The sequence below is a fragment of the Convolutriloba macropyga genome, unplaced genomic scaffold (genome assembly GCF_964194025.1).
Source record: "Convolutriloba macropyga unplaced genomic scaffold, txConMacr16.3 SCAFFOLD_1613, whole genome shotgun sequence".
NCBI lineage: Eukaryota > Metazoa > Xenacoelomorpha > Acoela > Convolutidae > Convolutriloba > Convolutriloba macropyga.
Genome location: NW_027451879.1, coordinates 32,510 through 42,307, shown reverse-complemented (window position 1 = coordinate 42,307; position 9,798 = coordinate 32,510). Strand labels below are relative to the sequence as shown.

Genomic DNA, 9,798 nt, shown 5'->3' with positions numbered 1-9,798 from the left:
ACTGTATCTGATTTTGCCGCGCGTTCAACAAACTTCTAAAGTGTTCCAAATAACTGCGAATTTGACGAATTGCTGAGTGGAATACTTCGAATATTACAAAAAACAATGAGGCATTTTGTATAACTATCGAATTAAATTTGTGAAAAAAAAACGGCAAAATTGTAATTCCAAAATAATTTTATTGGGCGCCAAGTTTCAACTAGCTCTCTTTTGGAGTTTCAAGAGATTATGTCAGCGGTTTTTAGGTCTCCACTTTCGGCAAACTTAAAAAAAGTGAACCGAAAAAGCGTATTTTTTGCAACTTTTGAAGAAAAAATCTGAATTTTAAAAATTTTATCAAAATTTTCAGCCAAAGAAACTCCAATCAAACAATTCAGCTACTGTTATCGCTGCGGTAACAATAGCATTCTACCGTTAAAAATTTTAACATATTTTAATTTATGTTAGCATAATTGTGCCAAAATTTATCAAAAATTACTGAATGTGAATAAAACTGTCGAATATTCACAAAAGTTTAAACCTCGATATATGAAAGGCAAATATCAAGAACAGAATTTTAATTTCTTCTGACATTGAGCACTCAAAAATATAGTTGACTGTTCTATTTACCTTCAAACAATGATTTCATGGTATTGTTGTGTTTATGTAAGAACGAAGTTATCTTCGCTATGTACATAAAGATGGGAGAATTTATAATGGCAATTCTGTCGAAATTTTGTCTGGATGCTCTTAATCATACGTTGTTTTTTTGTTCAAGCTACTACGCAAGGCAGACCATCAGAAAATGCATATTAGTTTATTATCAAAAGCCAACAAAAAACAATTTTGTTCCTGCAGGAACGAACAAGAAACACAATTTCTATTGGTCATTAGAACTTATTGTGAGAATGCAAATTACCAGCCCTACTTACTCGTCTTGAAAATGCTGTCGTTGGCAGGGTACTGCCGGAATCCCTGGCCAAAATGGTAAACAAGGAGAAGCTGGCAACAGGGGTCCACAGGGAGAGAGGGGACAAAGAGGTCATACAGGTCCACGGGGCACCGTAGGCGATAAAGGGGACACTGGCCGCAGAGGAATACAGGTAAAAAACATTGAAACCAATGCAACTGACCCGGAGCTGTTCTTCACCCGGTTCATGTACAACATGATAAATTGCATCGGTTCTGCTTCGACTTCACTCTGTCTTTTATGATCCCACTTAACTGTTCCTCATTTTCAAAAAGAATAACGATCTCAAAAGCTGTGTGCTAGCCCATTTCTATGTTCAGAAGTTTTCTGACCTCTTTTCAAGGTCATCTCAGTCTATGGTATGCATCATTTTATGGCTTTCGTCACCAGTAATAATAATGCTAGTTTTGTTTCTGCGTAAAGGTTTCTGTTTTCTTAGGTTTTAGACCAATTTTGATTAAAAAATAAAGAAATGTGTGCAAATTTTCCTGAAGCGTCCTATATTATATTGTTCTGGGGTCACTTAGCTCTCCTTGTCTCTTAATTTGAATTAAAATTGAAAATTGCAATTAAAGTTGAATGAAATAAATTGTTTTTATTTTAAAATTAAATTGAATTATCTCAATATTTACTCCACCTTCGTTTTTAGTAAAGGAGCACTGATCTCAGCCAGATTGAGATTCATCCCGGACGTTCGTAGCAGCCAACTTCAGCAATGATTCAGAATCTTTTTCTGCCAAGTACTCTGATCATGTCACTTTTTGGACTGATCATGGTAAATTCAGATCAACTTTCTGCATTAATTCTGAACAGAATGAGAAAAATCTATGAATTTTCTCTGAGCAGAATGAAAATTTTATGACTCACACTCTGAATTTTCTCTGAGCAGCATGAAAATTTCACTGATTTTTTACTGAGCATTATGATAAAAACTCATCTTTAAAAGAACAGCGTAAGATGTCCTTTTTAATGGCCTAACAATGACTACCTATCAGAAAACATTAAAAAGAGACTTCAAATTGAAGAAAAATGGAAAAAAAATACAAGATTTCAATAAATAAGAACAAATATTTTTTTCAGCAAGATCTTTATTTGTTTTTGTTATTTCAGTCATATTTTTGTCAAATCAACTAAAAGTTTTGAAATTCTGGACATTCTCATCCTGCTGGTTCTGACATTCTGCCAAACTGGACATAATGCCATTCTCATCCTGCTAGTACTGACCAAACTGGACGTACTGACATTCTGACACTTCTGTGAAAATTCACGACGTTTGCAACCCTGCTCCACAGCTGGAAGGTGGACCAGCCGCCACCAGAGGCTTCGTCACCTGCCCTCAAACCGTCCTGAAATTGGGCCCAAACATCCGGGTATTCGTCAAATCGTCCATTTCTTTCACCAAAGCGTCAGCTTGATACCCATACCTCTGAAACAGATCCGAGGAGCCGAAAAAGAAGCCGATAAAGCGGAAAAGACATTGACATAGTCGAATTGATAAAACAATGTGCTAAAAAAGTTGAACAAAGTTGAACACAGTTGAACACAGTTGAACACACTTTAACACTTGCAAACCTTCATATACATTACACTACCACATAAATTTACACAGTAATACACAGTAGTGAACAGTAATACACAATATTACCAACTAGTAACAAACTCCTCGAATACCGAGAGGATCATTGCAGTCAAATGAGAGAAACCATGGCCTTCTTTGTTGAAATGATAAGATTTATTAACATCGAAATCAGCGTGTTTTACCATTTTAGCACTTTTGAAAATAATTCCAAGGTTTTCGCTCAAAAAGATGTTATTATTCGTGACCACTACGGGATCTAGATCGCCTCGTCTCATGTTGCCCGCAAACTTTACGTTCGATGGCCAGACAGCATTCTGGAACTCCAAGTATTTTTTCAAAATATAATCAACTTTTCGATCTTTAACATCATTGTCTCCTACTATTACAAAAATATGCGCAAAACTCCGTGCATATTCCACCAAATCGTACAGATCGTCACACCTGCGACCCCCCAAGGCATCGTATTGAGCTCTAAAAACAAGTAAAGTTGCAAAAAATTTTCAAAATTGAACAAAAAAATGTCAAAGTTACCCAATAATCTGAAGCTCAGGGTCCGAATAAATGTAGGGCAAGGCGTCTCGCAGATTTGAATCCCCAATAACAAGAAACTCCATCTGTAACATAAATCAAATACATTCAAACAAACTTTTTATAAACCTGACAAAATTAATAGAGACCATTAAAAATTCAAAAACAATCGGAAACGCTAAAAAAACAGTCGGAAACGCTCTCTCTCTGTTCTCGTTTGCACCCCCGCTCTCGTTCCCACCCCGCTCTCCTCCCCCCCCCCCCCCCCGCTCTCGTTCCCACCCCGCTCTCGTTCCCCCCCCCCCCCCTCGCGCTCGTTCCCACCCCGCTCTCTTTCCCCCCCCCGCTCTCGTTCCCCCCCGCTCTCGTTCTCCCCCCCGCTCTCGTCCCCCCCGCTATCGCTCGCCCCCCCCCCCATTTTTTTAAAAACAATCTGATTCAACTATCCTGTAAATTTGAGAACCGCCCAATTGTTTGGGCCCAATTTCAGGGCGATTTGATCGCAGGTAATGCCAATCCTGGACGCTCCTGGCCAACCTTCAGGCTGTTCAGGAGGGTCCGAGACGTCGTGAATTTTCACGGAAGAACCTCTAAAGAGTTCGGATAAAAATAGAGGTTTCGCAGGGGGGGCTAATAGCGGGTGGGGGGGTTATTTCTTGGGTGGTTGGGGGGGGGGGTTATTTCTTGGGTGGGTGGGGGGGGGGGGGGGCTTGGCTTGATATTTTATTATATTTTAATATTAATTCCAAACCCACCCCTCCATCCAAGCACCCCCCCCCCCTGTTTTAACAAGCGTTTACTTTTTATAGTAACGTGTACGTTTTAATATTGTACACGTTTTGTAACGTTTTAATATATTTTAATATTAATTCCAAACTCCAAACCCACCCCTCCATCCAAGCACCCACCCCTCCATCCAAGCACCCCCCCTGTTTTAACAAGCGTTTATTTTTTATTGTAACGTGTACTTACACGATTTTACTTGGTTTTTTGCCTGATCGTGCGACACGTTTGCCAAAATTTTTCGATTTTCGAAATTTTCATTTTAACTATGATTTTACTCTGATCAGAAAAAAGAATCAACTAAGAATGCCCAGTGACAATTCATGAAAAAAATGTTTCTGGGTTTTGTCTGCTCATAATGCGAGGTAAATTTACCCTTAGGTCACTCTGATTCAGGACTGATTTAACGTTTTACCATTGGATTGTAATGAATCAGTACTGAAATGCTCTGACACGAGGCTCCGGGATCTCACCAAATTCAGCAGGATAAACTGGTAGGAACCGAGTCAATAAATAGGAGTTATAAATCGTTCAATTATTTCATAAAAATGACAGTTTGATTTATTATTAGGTAAAATTTTCATCGACAGTAAGATTGACTTTAGAGCTCAGATCTTATTTGCCGGTTATTGTCTTCTATTATAATGTTATGAGGAAAAAGAAAAGTTGAATGTTGAGTAAAGGTAATCTAAATCTAAAAATTTGGATTCAATCAAAATTTCATTCAACGCCTTGTTATTTTGTTTTCTTTATGATCTCCACTCAAACTCTTACTCGAGACAATCAGCATTTTTTAAATATTTAAACCGTTTTTGAAAAGAGATTTGTTCAATGTTGTCTTTACTTAGTTTTCTGGGCTCTAAAATTCAGCATCTGTTGCAGTTATGTTCGAAAAAGTTATCTAGAGGCAGTCTCACCATCGTTTTTTCAGAAATCGTTAACTTTATCTCTTTTTTAAGAGAAAATTTTTATCTAATTCCACTTTGATGGAAGATATTTCTTAAAACGTTTGAAGGTTTTTAATGATATGTAAACTTTTTCTGGCTGTAAATAGAGTCAATTAAATTTTGTATCTCTATTTTTTCAATTCGTATATTTTTGCAGTGTTTCTTTTTTACAGCAGAAATCGTGTCTTTGAGAGCAGAATAAATTTCTTTCAATCCGAAACATAATGAGGTCAATAATTTCAGGTGCCTTTCAGAGCGAACATTTCATCAGATTTGACTCATTGTACTTTCTTGTTCCAACGAGCAAGCTTCCTCTCATGATAACAATACAACAACAACCATTGAGAAAACTGTTGAAACTGTAAGGATCTGTCCAAAAATCGTCCATCAGTAACAAGATGAACTCATGCATCGAAATTCATCTATGGAAAATGACATTTTTGTCCCTACCCGCGCAGTAAAGTGATAAGATTTTTAGTACATTGTGATATACACAAATGAGAGCCCTCTTGCTGGTAAGCGTGTTTGAGATGCATACATTTTTTTGAAGATCAAAAACGGGCATATCTGGCAATCTAATTAATGCTATTTTACCATTTCAAATGGATTTATAACCGTTTAAAAATTAAAGCTGATTCCCATTCATAATAGCTATAGAGTTTTACAGATTATCTATGAACAGTCAGTCAATAAAAATTGATAGCTGAGAGCGAGCGAGCTAGCGAAATTTGTTTTTTTTCCATATCTGCCCTAAGAAAAAGAGTTATTCAACAAGATCAGTATAAAAATTGATTAATTACTGAGTTGAATTAAATTCTTCGAAATTGCGGGAACTGAATAAGGAAAAACGGTAGTTTTTGACATTTTTGGCCTTTAATCCAGTCGAAACTATTAAAAACCTTCCTTAAAATTAGCGTTCAAAAATGTTTCCGTTTTTACAATAAATAAATGGGTGATAAAACAAGTCTTTGTGTTCGATTAGCATTAATTTAAAAAATGAAAAAAGTGTATAACAGCGCAGTAGCTAACAGCAGTTTTGCATCTCTTTTCAGGGTCCAAATGCCCTTCCGGGACCGGGAGGGAGATTGTTTTTAGAGACCGGATCTCATTTGGATGTTCTTGTCTTCTATTATTCTGTTCATAGAATAAAGAAAAGTTGAATGTTGAGTAAAAGTATTCTAAATCTGACAATTAGTATTAAAAATTCATTCAAACCCTTGTTACTTTGTTTTTTTAATGTGCTCCTCTTAAATTCTTACTCGAGACAATCAGCATTTTTTGATTATTTAAACTGTTTTTGAAAAGAGATTTGTTCAATTTTGTCTTTAATTAGTTCTCTGGGCTCAAAAATTCAGCATTTGCTGCAGTCACGTTTGAAAAAGTTAACTAGAGGCAGTCTCGCCATCATTTTCCTAGAAATCGAAACATTGTATCTTTTTTTTTTGAAAAAAATTAACCGAATACCACTTTGATGGAAGATATTTTTTAAACCAGATGAATGTTTTAATGATATGTAATTTTTTTTCTGGTTGTTAGTTCCAATAGAGTCGTCTTTAACTTTTTCATCTGTATTTCTCAGTTCGTATATTGTTGCAACGTTTCTATTTTAACAGCGGAAATTGTGTTTTTGATAGCAAAGTGAATTTTTTTCGATCCGAAACCAATTGATGTCAATAATTTCAGGTGCTTTTCAGAGTGAACATTATTGCCGATAGCAAAATTAAATTTTAAAAAAACCATTATTTGTTTTTGTTGCAGGTTTATTGTGTTTTCTGGCGTATAGGCTACGAAAAAAATGGAAAAAATTGTCTCAAACATCATAAACAATGCAGCAACTATCGAAGATTTTTTTGAATAAAAGTTTAAGATAAGCTGTTTAAACTTCTAAGCACTCCTAATAAGACAAATACTGAGGTTGCGTCTGTTGGTTTACTATGTCAGCTTCTCCAATTCCTGTTTTTTTTTTCATGGAAACCATTAATAAGACGGCTGGTAGTTTATTCCCGTTTTTTGAAACTTGACACCGATTCTACTTCTACTTTCTTGTTCCAACGAGCAACATTCTCATGATAACAGTACAATACAAACCATTAACAAAACTGTTGAAATTTTTAAGTTCTGTCCAAAAATCGTTAATCAATGACAGGATGAACTCATGCATTGAAAACCATCTAAGGAAAATGATTTTTTTTGTCTCAACCCACACAGTGAGGTGATAAGATGCTTTGTACATTGTGAAATACACAATTGAGAGCCTTCGTGTTTACAAGCGTACTTGAGGGTCACAGAATTTTCTTCGAAGATCAAAAACGGGCAGACCTGGTAAACTAATTTATGATATTTTACCGTTTATAACGGGTTTATAACCGTTTAAAATATAAAGCTCATCCCACTTCATAATAGCCATATGGTTTTACAGATTACCTATGAACGGTCAGTCAATAAATATTGATAGCGTGAAAGCGAGCTAGCGAAATTTTTCTTTTTTTTTTGTATCTGCCCAAAAAAAAGAGTTATCTAACAAGATCAGTATAAAAATACAACACTGAGTAGAATTAACTTCTTTGAAAATGTGGGAAAAACGGTAGCTTTTGACGTTTTCAGCCTTTAATCCAGATGAAACTATTAAATGCCTTCCTTAAACTTGTTTAAAAATGTTTAAAAATGTTTCAGTTTTTACAACAAATAATTGGGTGATAAAACAAATCTTTGTGTTCAATTCGCATTGATTTATAAAATGAAAGAAGTGTATAAACAGCGCAGTAGCTAACAGCAGTATTGCGTGTCTTTTCAGGGTCCCGTTGGCCTTCCAGGACCGAGAGGCGAAAAGGGAAATCAAGGCGCGCCTGGATTAGACGCACCCTGCCCATATGTAAGTTTGACAACCAGTTTGAACAGCATTGATAGAAATTACACGTGTAACTACCACGAAAAAGGTTTATTTATTTCGCCTGAAAAGCAAAAAAAATGTTTGATAGCTCTATTTTAGCGTGGGAAGTTTAAATTCTCATTTTAGGGAACCGTACGTACAATTTTTGAAAAATATGACAAAAATTGCACAGCTTGATCACGAAACCTTTCTTTTTAGGGTCCAGACGGCCTACCCCTGGCGATCTGCTCCGGGAAGTAAAAATGATTTGGAACTGGTTTGTCTCTTTAGTATAAACATTATAGAACACTTCAATTTTTCTTTTACTTGAAGTAATCGCGTAGATTTGTAACGAGGAAAATTTTACAGTACTTGTAGCTGTTTTGAATTAATCAGTTGTTCATATTCTTTTTCAACTTTTAAAAAGGGCATTGTGTACTTTGGGGTAGGGTTTATACTTCACGGGTTGACTTCAATAAATAGGCCGCGACAACCAAACTACAACCAAATTGAACTAGGGTTGTAGTCAAAAATGGCAATCATATACACACATATTTTTCAACGTAACCGGAAAATGTTTTGGAGTTAGCCGTTATTACTAAATTCAAGGATTAAAAGTACGCTGATGACCTGTGGATGAAAACAGGGTTACAGTTTCTTATCAATAGTATTTAAGACCAGACTTTCGCAGCGCAAAAATGAACATTAAACGTTCAAATATAAAGTGAATTTACATAACAATAATTTCAATTGTATCCAGTCAATGTTTTGGTATGAATGAAAGCAACTGGGACCTTCTACTAGCATCTTATGGATATAATATTAAATTGCCTCACAGAATCAACGAGTGGTGAAAGCAACCTGTTAGAAGGGTCTAAGCAGGCGCAACTACTGTGAAAATGAACCAGTGCTCGATTGGAACCATTATCTCATTACTTGCAGGCCTAGTGTGATGATCATTACACCAACTGGTCTTAAGCTATTGATCTTGGGCTTCTTTTATAACCCATTCTCATGTTCTTTCGAGCTCGTCAAGGCTTCTTTTCTCTAGCCATGGCCAAGTGTAGGTAGAACATTTTAGAATTTATGTTTAACAATTCACAATTTACATTACGTTGTTCGTTCTCAAACTTTTAACACAACCCTAATTGATCTCGAGTACTAGTGCCTTCTTCTATAATCCTTGATACTTCTCACAGCTATTATAAGGGATGAAGGATAAATAAATCTTATTTGGCATAATTTTTTGGGTAATAGGTTGCGTGTTTCATTTATATAAAAAAGAACAAAAATGACAACATTTATAATTATTTTCCAAAAAGTTGTTTTGTCCCATGTATTGAGATATGAACAGTCAGTTCGCTAGATATAGTTTCCCATTTAAATGTGATAAACCCGCAAATATTTTGTTTTCATGGTATGAAACCTACGAAATCAAATCATATTTGGAGTTTTAGAGAAAAAAGTTAAAGCATTTTGAAACAGAACATTTGAAATTTTTTATGATACAATAGCTAGTTCGATGACCTAGTATCAACAAACGAAAACAGCTCCTTTCTATAAAACCCCCCCATCTTTGTGGAGCTAGAACATACCAATTACGTCACCTCCTTACCCCTATCTCTTTAACTATGCATCTGAGTGTACATGTCATATTTATACTCTTGGCCACTTGCCCACATGTCAAGGCTACCAATGTAAAAAGCCAGTTTACACATGTTCCGAGTCTCCCCCCCCCCTTTGAATCATAGCTCTCCCATGAAGCCATTGCCCCCCATAAAATCAACGCCTTCTCTTCCCTTCGCCCCATTATGGTATAGTTACCATGCTGGGGTGCTGTAGATTATCTGTCCACTAAGCTGGGGGGGGGGGGGGGGGGGGGGGCGTCTCTAATTGAAATGACTGAAATTTTCAAGCATTCAACAGGAGTTTAGTTGCTTACTACTGCAGCAATATTTTTACCTAAATGAACAAAGGAAGTTCAAGTGCCTAAAAGAGAACCAGAAAGATCTGACTTTTTAAATTTCTCAGTATCTATCAGTCAATCCAATAGTTCAAATTATTACCTAATTTGATCAAAATTTACATCTAGCTGATCAAAAACCAACAACTGAAGGTGTGGCGGCGCAGAGGAATAGCAAAA

At 36.1% G+C, this 9,798-nt stretch overlaps 1 long non-coding RNA gene across 1 annotated transcript; it reads left to right on the top strand.

The window, feature by feature from the left end:
• Positions 1 to 820: 820 nt before the first annotated feature.
• LOC142357026 (uncharacterized) lies at positions 821 to 8,060 on the top strand. Its single transcript, XR_012761535.1, has 3 exons — positions 821 to 1,082; positions 7,581 to 7,658; positions 7,875 to 8,060. It is a non-coding gene; the product is annotated as an uncharacterized LOC142357026 (long non-coding RNA).
• The last annotated feature ends 1,738 nt before the right edge of the window (positions 8,061 to 9,798 follow it).